The sequence below is a fragment of the Furipterus horrens genome, unplaced genomic scaffold, assembly GCF_987537825.1.
Source record: "Furipterus horrens unplaced genomic scaffold, mFurHor1.1.pri manual_scaffold_4, whole genome shotgun sequence".
NCBI classification, from domain to species: Eukaryota; Metazoa; Chordata; class Mammalia; order Chiroptera; family Furipteridae; genus Furipterus; species Furipterus horrens.
In genome coordinates this window covers 195,280,996-195,290,492 of record NW_028327174.1, presented here as the reverse complement: position 1 = coordinate 195,290,492, position 9,497 = coordinate 195,280,996, and the positions used below count along the sequence as shown (strand labels likewise).

Genomic DNA, 9,497 nt, shown 5'->3' with positions numbered 1-9,497 from the left:
TGGGCTGGAATCTCAGCTCTCTGCCGAGCCCGTTTTACACGAGATATCCTTGTCTAAAACAGGGTTATTTTCCTTCAGACCAGTTGAGAAAGATTATTTAGTAAACTAGCAAGATAGACTGGAAGACTAAGGTGTGACTGTATAAATTGAGGAAGCTTTTATATTTGAGGCTTGTTTTTGTTTGAATATCGAAGAAAAATTGAAACAAGTTTTTCTTTAACTAGTTTCTGAGTACACTCTCTCTGCCTGCCTTGAGGTTGGTGATGGGCCTGTCTTACAAAATCTGAGCCAGACTCTGAAGGAAGGCTGGAGAGGCTCTGTCTCACTGGGTAAAAGATTGGCATGAAGGGGCGGCCCAGGTGTGGGTGGCCGTGCAGGGAGGTCCCTGAGCAACACTGAGGGCAGACTGCAGTGGCCAGCTCGGATGGCAAGAGTTCCCACAGACTGGTCTTCAGGGCGGCTGCCAGCCTGGGGGTCAGGAGGCTTCCCTGGGGTGGGCGGTGCTTGCAGCGCCCCCACAGGTCTGAGTGCCCTAGTTGCTCTGGAAGCCGGTCTGCTCCCCTGCTGCTGCAGACCACTCCACTCGCTCCTCTGCCACTGAGTGCCAGCTGGGTCTCTGCTGGGGGCTCGGTGGGTGTGGGGATGCATGCAGAACCCTCTCTAGGGAAGGATATTCCTCCCTCACCCCCGGTCGTGGTCCTTGGCAGCTCGCCTTTTTTCTGAGCCACCTGCCATAAGCCTGCAGGGGAACAAAAGAAAGGCACTTTTTTTCTTTTCATTGTTGTCACTATAGCAGATGTCCCCATTCCCAACCCCCCTTTGCCCTGTCCTCCCAGCCCCCACTGCCCCTTCCCTCAGGCCATCACCACACTTGTCTGTGTCCTTGGGTTATACATATATTTTCTCTAATTCCTTCACCTTCTTATATCCAGCCCCCTCGTCCCCCTCTTTTAAACCCAGGTTGTATGAGACCTAGAGCAGTGACCTGTGTTGGGGGTGGAGACTGAGTCCCTGGCATTGTAGAGGACATTTTGGCAAAGCCCTCCCCTGGTCACCTCTGCATGTCCTGCTCTTCCTGGGCAAGCTGGAGGAGGAGAGACACGTAGGTTGTTCCCACTGCGCAGACAAGGAAGCGGAAGCCCGGAGATTGTGGCGCATTTCGTGGCTCCTGATTAGTAAGTTTTTAACCACACAGAACATCTCTTCTACTGTTTTTAGGGTTAATAGAAGCCCTTTCTTAGGGATGAGATTGGAACTCCACCAGTCGTGGGACCTAGAAATTTTCCTTTTACAGATGAGGCAACGTAGGCTTAGACAAAGTAACTTGCCCCAGGTTATCCAGTTCGTGTAAGTGGCCATTGTGATGGTTCTGTGTTTGGTGCTGGTGGTGTGTGTTGCTGGTCTAGACTGCAGGCTGTCCTGGTTTCCAAAACCCTTCGGCAAGCTTCCTCTCCCATGAGGTATTCTACTTGCCTTCCTTGGTTTGAAACAAAACAAGCAAAACCAACCCTCCTCTTTGCCTTCACCAACTCCCATGGGAAATAAAAGAATCCATGTCAGGGCTCAGCTGTCCGCTTGCTCCGGGACCAGTCAGCCTTGGGCCAAACAGGCTGTGTGGGCTTCTCGTCGTTTTGGTGCCAGCCCCAGAGCTGGGTTTGCTTCCGCAACCGTCCTTGCTCTGTAACGGAACCCGCGGCCGGGCGCAAACCAGGAGATGCCGCTGGAGAGTGCCCAGGGCCAGGACCCAGTGCGGGTGCACTTTGTAGGTTCGGCTGCTCCCGCCTTTTAGCTGGTGGCTGTCAGTTGTTCATTGTGTGCACTAACCAAAAGGTCACCTTCACAGGGTCACATTCCATGTGCTCTGATGCTGGTGATCTCACCAGACCGTCCATCACGCAGTCTCAGAGACTGCCCGTCTCTCCCACATCTTCATGCTGTGGAGGCCACAGTAACGTGGGGGGATCAGCCGGGAGGTGAAAAACTTCTGGGCGGCGGCACCTGAGGAACTCAGGGAAGCTGAGGGCACTTCCAAATGAGATGGATTGAGGCTGTTTTTAAGGGTTTATAGTTTCTTGTTTTATGTGGTTCCAGAGGGTAAAGACAGTCATAGAAAGCCAGCCGGGCAGTTTGAGCCAGAAGCCAGTCATTTGGCTGGTACAGAGGAGTTTCTCCCATGGGGTGACTAGTGATGTTGCCAAGACCACACCTCCCCAATTGGGCACGTGGATTTATCGGGAAATGTTCACTGCCACCTACTGGCATTTACCAGGCTCTGTGTTGGGGAAAAAATGGTTGAGAAAATGTCACGATTTTCAGCTTAAATAACCAAATATGTGACAGCATTAACCAAGACAGAGTGCGCGGGGCCAGGGGTGGGTATTCAGGGCTTGGGAGAAGCTCTGCACAGGCCCCCCCACCTCAGTCCAGGAAGGGGCCAGGCCTGTGGAGACTGGTGCGTGGGACGAGGGGAGCTCCGGTAAGAGGCCTCTGAGCTGGGCGGGAGTCTGCCCTGTGAGTGGTGAGATTTCGGGGGGGGGGGCGTGGCCTTCTGGGGGTGACATGAAGGTCCTTGTCCATGGAAACTGCCTGGTTAGGAGGGTTACGTAGCAGGTGAGATGTAGAGGGTATGGCCGCTTCCTTCACAAAAGGCCCTGGGTGCTGTGTCCTTCAGTGATGGCTACCTTCCCAAATGGGGCGAGCATTCGGGGGGGGGGGGTCCATTTGGAAGGATTAGAGGGAGGAGGCAGGGGCTGCTCAGATGCCCAGATAAGGGAGAGCGGAAGGAGGCTGACCGAAGGCCACACAGGGCAGGAGAGGCAGGAATGGTGTATCTCTATAGGCCTGGAGAGGGCTGCATCATTCCAAGGGCCATCTCCATTGGGCCAGGAACGGGGGTGTGCCGGGCCCCGCTTCCTCGGGTGGGGGCTCGTGCTCTCTGGGAAGCGTGTCTTTGGCAACGGGCAGGCAGGTTTGCAGGCTGGTCAGTGAGCAAGCCCCTCACCCTTTCCCTGAGTTTCCACTCTGCTGAGCTCAAACTGCACGTCCATTCGTACGAGAGCCTTGTGCTTTTCAAAAAGTGACGTTTTGGTTGCTTGAACTGGACAAGGGCTGGAGCTCATGTGATTCAACATCTGTAGGACATGGTCTTCAGCCAGTGGGAAGGGTGTATTTGCTGTAGAGCACTTTGAGGGGAAGAAATGTGAAACTGTAGTCACCAGTAGAGCGTTTGTTTTGGGCCTTAGGTCTGTGTCTGTCTTGGTCCTGCCACTGTGGGCTCATCGTGGACCAGGTGGGCAGGGAGGCGTGAGGAGGAGTCAGGGCGGGTGCCTGCCCTTGTTTCTGTAGCTCCGTTGTGGACTAGGACCAAGGAGGCAGCTGTGGTTTCGGGTCTTTAGGTTGGAGCTGTGAAAGGTCACAGGTGCACTGAAACACTAATCCCATCAGCCTTTCGGGGCAGCCAGAACCCCCAGGCCAGGTGTCTCTAACTATAGGAGGCCTGGTTGTTTACCCCCGTGGGCCACACGATACCATCTCTGTGTGTGTCACCATGTGGAAACGTGTGGGGACACTGCTGTAGACATGTTAATGGAAAAATGTTTCTTCGAAGGGCCAGATAGTAAAGCTTCCTCTGTCTGCGGCCAGGCCTGGGCCAGCACACAGGACGGTAGTCTGTAACTCCGAGAAACCTACAGACCACCGAGGCAAGGTGCGTGTGGCTCCTGGGGAAGCGGGTGCTGCTCAGGTGCATCGCAGAGGCACCGGGCCAGGCCTCAGGGTGGGCACAGGGGACACTGAGGCCCACCAGACACGGTGCTTGCCCCTAGGTGCTCGATGTAGTTGGGGCAGCGGAAACAACCCTAAATGTAGATGGTGCTCTCTAAGCCCAGAGTACCGTACTTTGCTCAGAGAGGCTTCCAGGCAAGTGAATGGAGCTGCCCGCCCTGTCCTGTGATGTGAGCAGGAGCCAGGAGGCGTGTGTGCTTCACGTGTGGTGACAGGAGCTGCCGTGAACAGACTTGCTGTGTTATTGCACGCTCGATAGTGGAAGTGTGTGAGGGCCACACGCAGCTGAGGGGCCGCCGAGCTGGGGCGGTGGCTGTACCAGCGCCACGCAGGGCTCTCCCAGCTCCTGCTGTCGGCCGGCTTCCATGTGGCCTGGGGGCTGAGTCGGGAGCACACAGGTGTGAGAAGGGTGTAGGCAGGTGCCCCCTGCTCAGGCGGGCAGCCTTCCAGTCCCTGGGGGAGGGTTGGGAGGGAGTTGGGGTACCTGGGTAGGAAACTGAAAACTTGGGGGACTAGATGCCACCTGCTACAAGAAGTCTTGGCTTTGCTGAAAGCTGTGCCTGAGGTGCCCTGGCTGCTCGTGTTGAGCCTGTCTGGCCCCCCCCTCACTGGGAATGTGCCTCCTGGGTTTTGCTGCCTGACCTTGTCTCCTTTGGGGTGTGGAGGGGGCTCTCAGGGTCTGACAGTAGGTGGCTATCTTCTCAGTTCTAAGGAGCACTCCTTGTTTTCTAGAGGCGTTTCTGGGCTCAGGGAGAGGGAAAACAAAAGTGAGCCTGGCGCAGTGGGGGGCTGGGCCTGGTGTGGTGGCAGGGGGGCCTCGCTCCGGGCCCCTCAGGCCTGTGCTGTGACTCGGCTCTCATGGGGAGGCCGCGGGGTGGGAGGCCCTTGCCATCCTGTGTCTCCTTTTCCTGCTTAGGAAGACAGGTGATGGTCAAAGTTATTTTTCTGACTCCAGCCTAAATATTTCTGCTGTTCTGGGAAGCCAGGTTCTTTTCCTTTCTGTTCCTGGAAGTGAAGCGAGGACAGGGCGGGAGGCGGGCGTAGCAGAGACTGTGATCGTTAGGACACCCCTTCCCCACAGGGAGTTCAGAAGGCTGCTCTGTACGCTCCAGCCGCCACCTCCCTCTCTTCCAGGCTGAGCACGCTCCCGTCCTCCTGGGGAGCTGGGTTCCTGCTGCCACACACACCCCTCGGGCTGGAGGAGTCTTGGTTTGGTGGGTCCGTGGCAAGCGTGGCAGCCCCCCAGCCTTGAGGACACTGTCTCCGCTGCCCACACAGCGAGGGTTTGGAATTTAGGGTCCCAGACTCTCCTGTCTCACCTGATGTGCTACCATTAGACACATGTCTGTCTCCCTGACCGTGAAGGCGCCTCCCACTGCAGGCCTGAGGTCAGACAGGGTTCACAGTGCACCCCTACTTTGTAGAGGTGACGCTGAGCATCACTTCTTCCCTCGCCAGCTCAGTGAGCTTGTCTGTCAGCCGTGGGCCCTGCCAGGGCATTACTAAGTTCCCTGGGCAGGAAGACACTTTTCAGCAACAGCTAGGAAGCCGGATTGCAGGTATCCGGCCCCTATAGGGGGCCTTAGCTGCATCTGCCAGGAAGCAAGGGTGGCCCCGCTGTCTCCAGCCTCCAGACACTTGCTTTCCAGCAACTGGAGGAGGCAAAGTGAATGCTTGGTTGAGATGGGCGCCTTCTGCCTTTGTCCCTTGTTGTCTTCTGAGGAGTCAGGAGCTTCCTCCCCTGGCAGACTTCACATACTTCAGTCCTTAACGGGGTTCACCCTGTTTTCTCCCCAAGTATCTTTGAACTCAGGCCTTTCACCAGGGACCCCGCCTTGCCAGCCTGGTACGCCTTCTCTGTAAGCAGCTAGTTGGGGTCCCGCTACGTCTTTAGGAGACAAGTCTCCTGAGGTCGTCCCCATGAGGGTGAGGGCACTCTGAGGAACAGGGTGGGCTCGGAGAGGCCCTGGCCGGGGGCTTGGTCCCACGTGTTAGCCCCACAGCCCACGGTCCTGGTCTCCCCGCCGCAGCTATTCCTGGAGCGATGCCGGTGGTACCTGCTCCTCACCCCCTGCAGGCAGGCAGTCTAGCCCCGGGCCCTTCAGGAAGGGGCTCGCTCACAAAGAGGGAGGGTGGGAGGCATGGAGGAGACTTAGCGGTTCCCTGATGCACAGACCGCACACAACACTGGACTCGGCCGTAGTTGACTCACTCTGGTCTGGTGGTCGCCCAGGTAGTTTTTAGAAACGTATTTAAAATACTGTATGTATCTATTACTGTTTTTCCCCAAATATGCAGTGTAAATAGTGTAATTTGCAGTGCAGAGTCCATGGCAATAACTTGGTTGTGTATTATGTTAAAACACTGGAAACCGCGAGCACCATGGATTATCCTTCCCCCCTCGGGGCAGTAACGTGGACTCTGACCTCGATGCCGTCGCGTGGCTGAAGCAGCAGCCTGCTATGAGGACTGTCACCAGTGCCTCGCCCAGAGATGCCTGGCCTTCATCCAAAGGGACTCTGCCACCGGCTCCCACAGGCAGCGCCTTCGCACTGATTCGGTTGGACTCTGCCGTAGACTGAACCCTTTGTTTGGCTGCTGTGGTCTGTCTGTGATGACCTGACATGTTGCATTTTCCCCATTTGGATGAATAAAAATAAAAGCTTCTGTCTTAAGCAGGACCTTCCCTTCAGTCAAAGGGGTGAGGGATCAAGGCCTCCTTCCTGGTCATGGTCATCCTCTTGCTGCCGTTAATGGTGCAGCAAGTTCACACAACCTCAAACCATGGTGCAGCAAGTTCACACAACCTCAAACCAGAACCCGGCACAGCAAGCAGTGAGCTCTGGGTACTGAACCGTGACCCTCAGAACTGACCGGGTGCTTTTCACACACCCCCTCTTAATTCCGTGGGGCTGGCATTTCCCAGGTGTTAGCGCTCAGCACACTAAGGCTCAGAGGGAAAGGGCCACGCTCAAGCGGAGCGATTCTAATGGCAACAGCAACTTGAAAGCAAAGCTGAAGCTCCTCCCCCCGCTCTTCCACAGTCACGCTGGGCCAGCTTGGAGCCCAAGGTCACAGTGCTGAGCCCTGCAGCTAGGCTGAGCGCTGCGTGGACAAACGCACTGGGTTTCCGCTTCACTTTGTAACTCGGGGCTGCCTTCTCCCCCAAACACCATCAGTTTGGAGTTATAACCACGCTAGAGCTGACAGGCCACACCCCCTCCCCACCCTCACGCCCGCCTCTGTGGTGGAGCCAGACTTCCTGCACTCGGACCCTGACAAAGATGGAGGTGGTGGTACCTGATAGAAAAGGCTGAAATCACAGGCAAGCTTTTCACCTTTAGTTTCAAACCTACGAATAACATCACAACTCCCAGGGGTGGTCTGACGACTGGAGGGAGGAAACCTGAGAAGAGCAGAGCTTGACAGGAGCTCAGCAACCTGCAGACGGGCAGAGGCTCAGTGAGGTGGGCATCCAAGGCGGGCTGCGAAGCCCAGGGTTTGGGCCCCGAGAGGGCAGGGGTGCTACCTGCAGGGAAGTGCGGAGAGCTTATACCCACCTGCTGCCCATGTGTCATCTTACGCAGCGGCCCTGCTGGTCACGGGGAGTTAAGAGACGTGGGTTAACCCCCTAGCCTTGTTGCCCAGGCCAGGACCCCCTCTATGGGCAGTTTCTTCACCTATAAAATGGGGAAGGGTAGAGAGCTTAGTGCTCTGTCGTCCTGTTCGGGGAGCAAGCGTCTCAGCCATTGTGTGCTTCTGATCCCAATCTTACTGCTCCTCTTCTCCGACCACCCCCTCCCCAACCCATGACTTAGCTAGGGATCCCAGTGCCAGGTCAGCCATCACACACTTCAGGTGACGAAGGAGGCTCCTTGAGAGCAAGCGGCTCCCCTCGGGGCAGGCTGGCTTCCACAGCTGCGGCGAAGTTCAGAGCTGGCTGGGGGGGTGCCTCTCGTGGCTCCTCCTGCCACTGGGTCTCAGGATTCAGAGCGCAGCAGAGCACTCCTGGCAGAGTCGACCCTGGGAGCCGCTGCCTCCTTCCCCCCGAGGGTTACTAACAAGGCCCAAGAGGTCCGCTCAGGCTGAGCAGGGCCTGCTCGGCGTCCACCCAGCCCGTCACGTACTCTCACTTAGCCTGTGAGCAGCCCGGGAGCACAGTCGGGAAGAAAGATGGCCACGGCCAGAACCGGGATCTGCGTTTCCTTTCCCAGCACGGCGCCTCATGCCGTTCCCACCGCAGTGCCCTCACCCCTCCACCCCCCACATCCCGTCACAGCCTGGCTTCTTAAATCTGCACTTGTTCCCCGCTCCCCGCCGCCCCCCAGCACGGCGACTGCCCAGTCACCTGATCCAATGAGCCTTTCCGGTCCTGCCCTCACCCCAAGGGAGAGCTTGCTGGTTTCTCCTCTGGGTGTCCTCAGCCTCCTCCCCTGCTCACGTCTCTCTTCCCTCCAAACGGCAGTTCCTGACCCTAGTCCCTCCCCTGCTTAACCTGGACACCCCTGGACAGTGTTCCCACCCTCCTAGCTCCAGCTTACATGCCAGAGTAAGGGTTCTCAACCGGGGAATTCCTGCCCCCCAACAGGTGGTGGGGGGTTGCTGCTGACATCCGGTGGGCAGAGGCCAGGGATGCTGCTAAACATCCTACGATGCCCACGACAACCCCGCTGCAACCAAGAACGAGCCGCAGCCTTGGCTGCTGTGCGGGAGCCTGCGCAGTGCCCGCGTGTGTAGGTTCTGGACGTCTCCAGCGTGCACTTCCCAGGCGGGCTCAAACCCACAGCTGGAAAGCTCAACTTACCTCCTGGTGTTTCCTCCCCTTTCAGCAAGTCTCAGCTCTCCAGGAATTTTTCTCGAATCTCGCTTCCTTAATTTCTCACCTCTCTTCGAACTAAATTTCTTCTGAATATTTCCTCCTAAACGACTGACAGGAAACTTAACGAAGATCTTTTAAAGGAAGTTGGCTTACAATTCTCCAGCGGTTCCCCTTCAGAAGCCTGGGTCTGGATGGCCTTGACCTACCTGCCGCCGCAGCCTCCAGTGCGAACTGCTGTTCCTCCCCCTTCGGCACTGTCTTCTTGCTTCAGGATCCAGCGAATCCCCTGGTTGTCAGTGCAGGAAACGGTCTCCTTGCCAATACACGGACCCTCCCTGTTCCTGCAGGACCTCACACGCCTACTATGGCTCTGAGTGTTCAGGTGCAATGATTATTAACCTCGGTCTCAACATAACTACGGGCCCTCCCCATCTGGGTCACGTGAGGCCCGTGTTCCAGGTGGACTGGGGCATGGACTCCCGTGTCTGGGCCAGGCACTGCTGCAGTGGCGAGGATTTCTGCTGCGTCCCTAATTCCTGACCAGTGAGATCTAGGGCCTGAAAAAGCCTAGAAAAGGCTGTCCTTCTGGACTCCTGCCCTGGTTGGCCAGGAATGTGGGTCCCAGAAATAGCCCTGTGGGTGACAAAAAGATCCTCACTGTGCTCTGGAGCCCCTGGCACAGCCCAGCCCCTTGCTTGGCACTTGCCCAGTTTCAGGGGCTCACTCACCACTTTCCCTTCTGCATCTCAACCCACTTCCATGCAAAGGCCGGGCGTAGCTGGGGTCCTGGATGGCAGGCAGCTCAGGCAGAGAGGGGACCCGTGGGGTTGGGAGCACTGCTCTTCTTCCTGCTGCAGAGAAGGGGCGAAGTGGTGAGGACGGCAGAGGACCTGGG

General features: G+C 57.0%; 1 long non-coding RNA gene across 1 annotated transcript; it reads right to left on the bottom strand.

The window, feature by feature from the left end:
* Positions 1–7,102: 7,102 nt before the first annotated feature.
* Positions 7,103–9,230, bottom strand: LOC150013696 (uncharacterized). The gene is made up of 4 exons (XR_016510579.1): positions 8,809–9,230; positions 8,588–8,702; positions 7,344–7,840; positions 7,103–7,224 (listed from the first exon to the last, which is right to left on the bottom strand). It is a non-coding gene; the product is annotated as an uncharacterized LOC150013696 (long non-coding RNA).
* Positions 9,231–9,497: the final 267 nt, after the last annotated feature.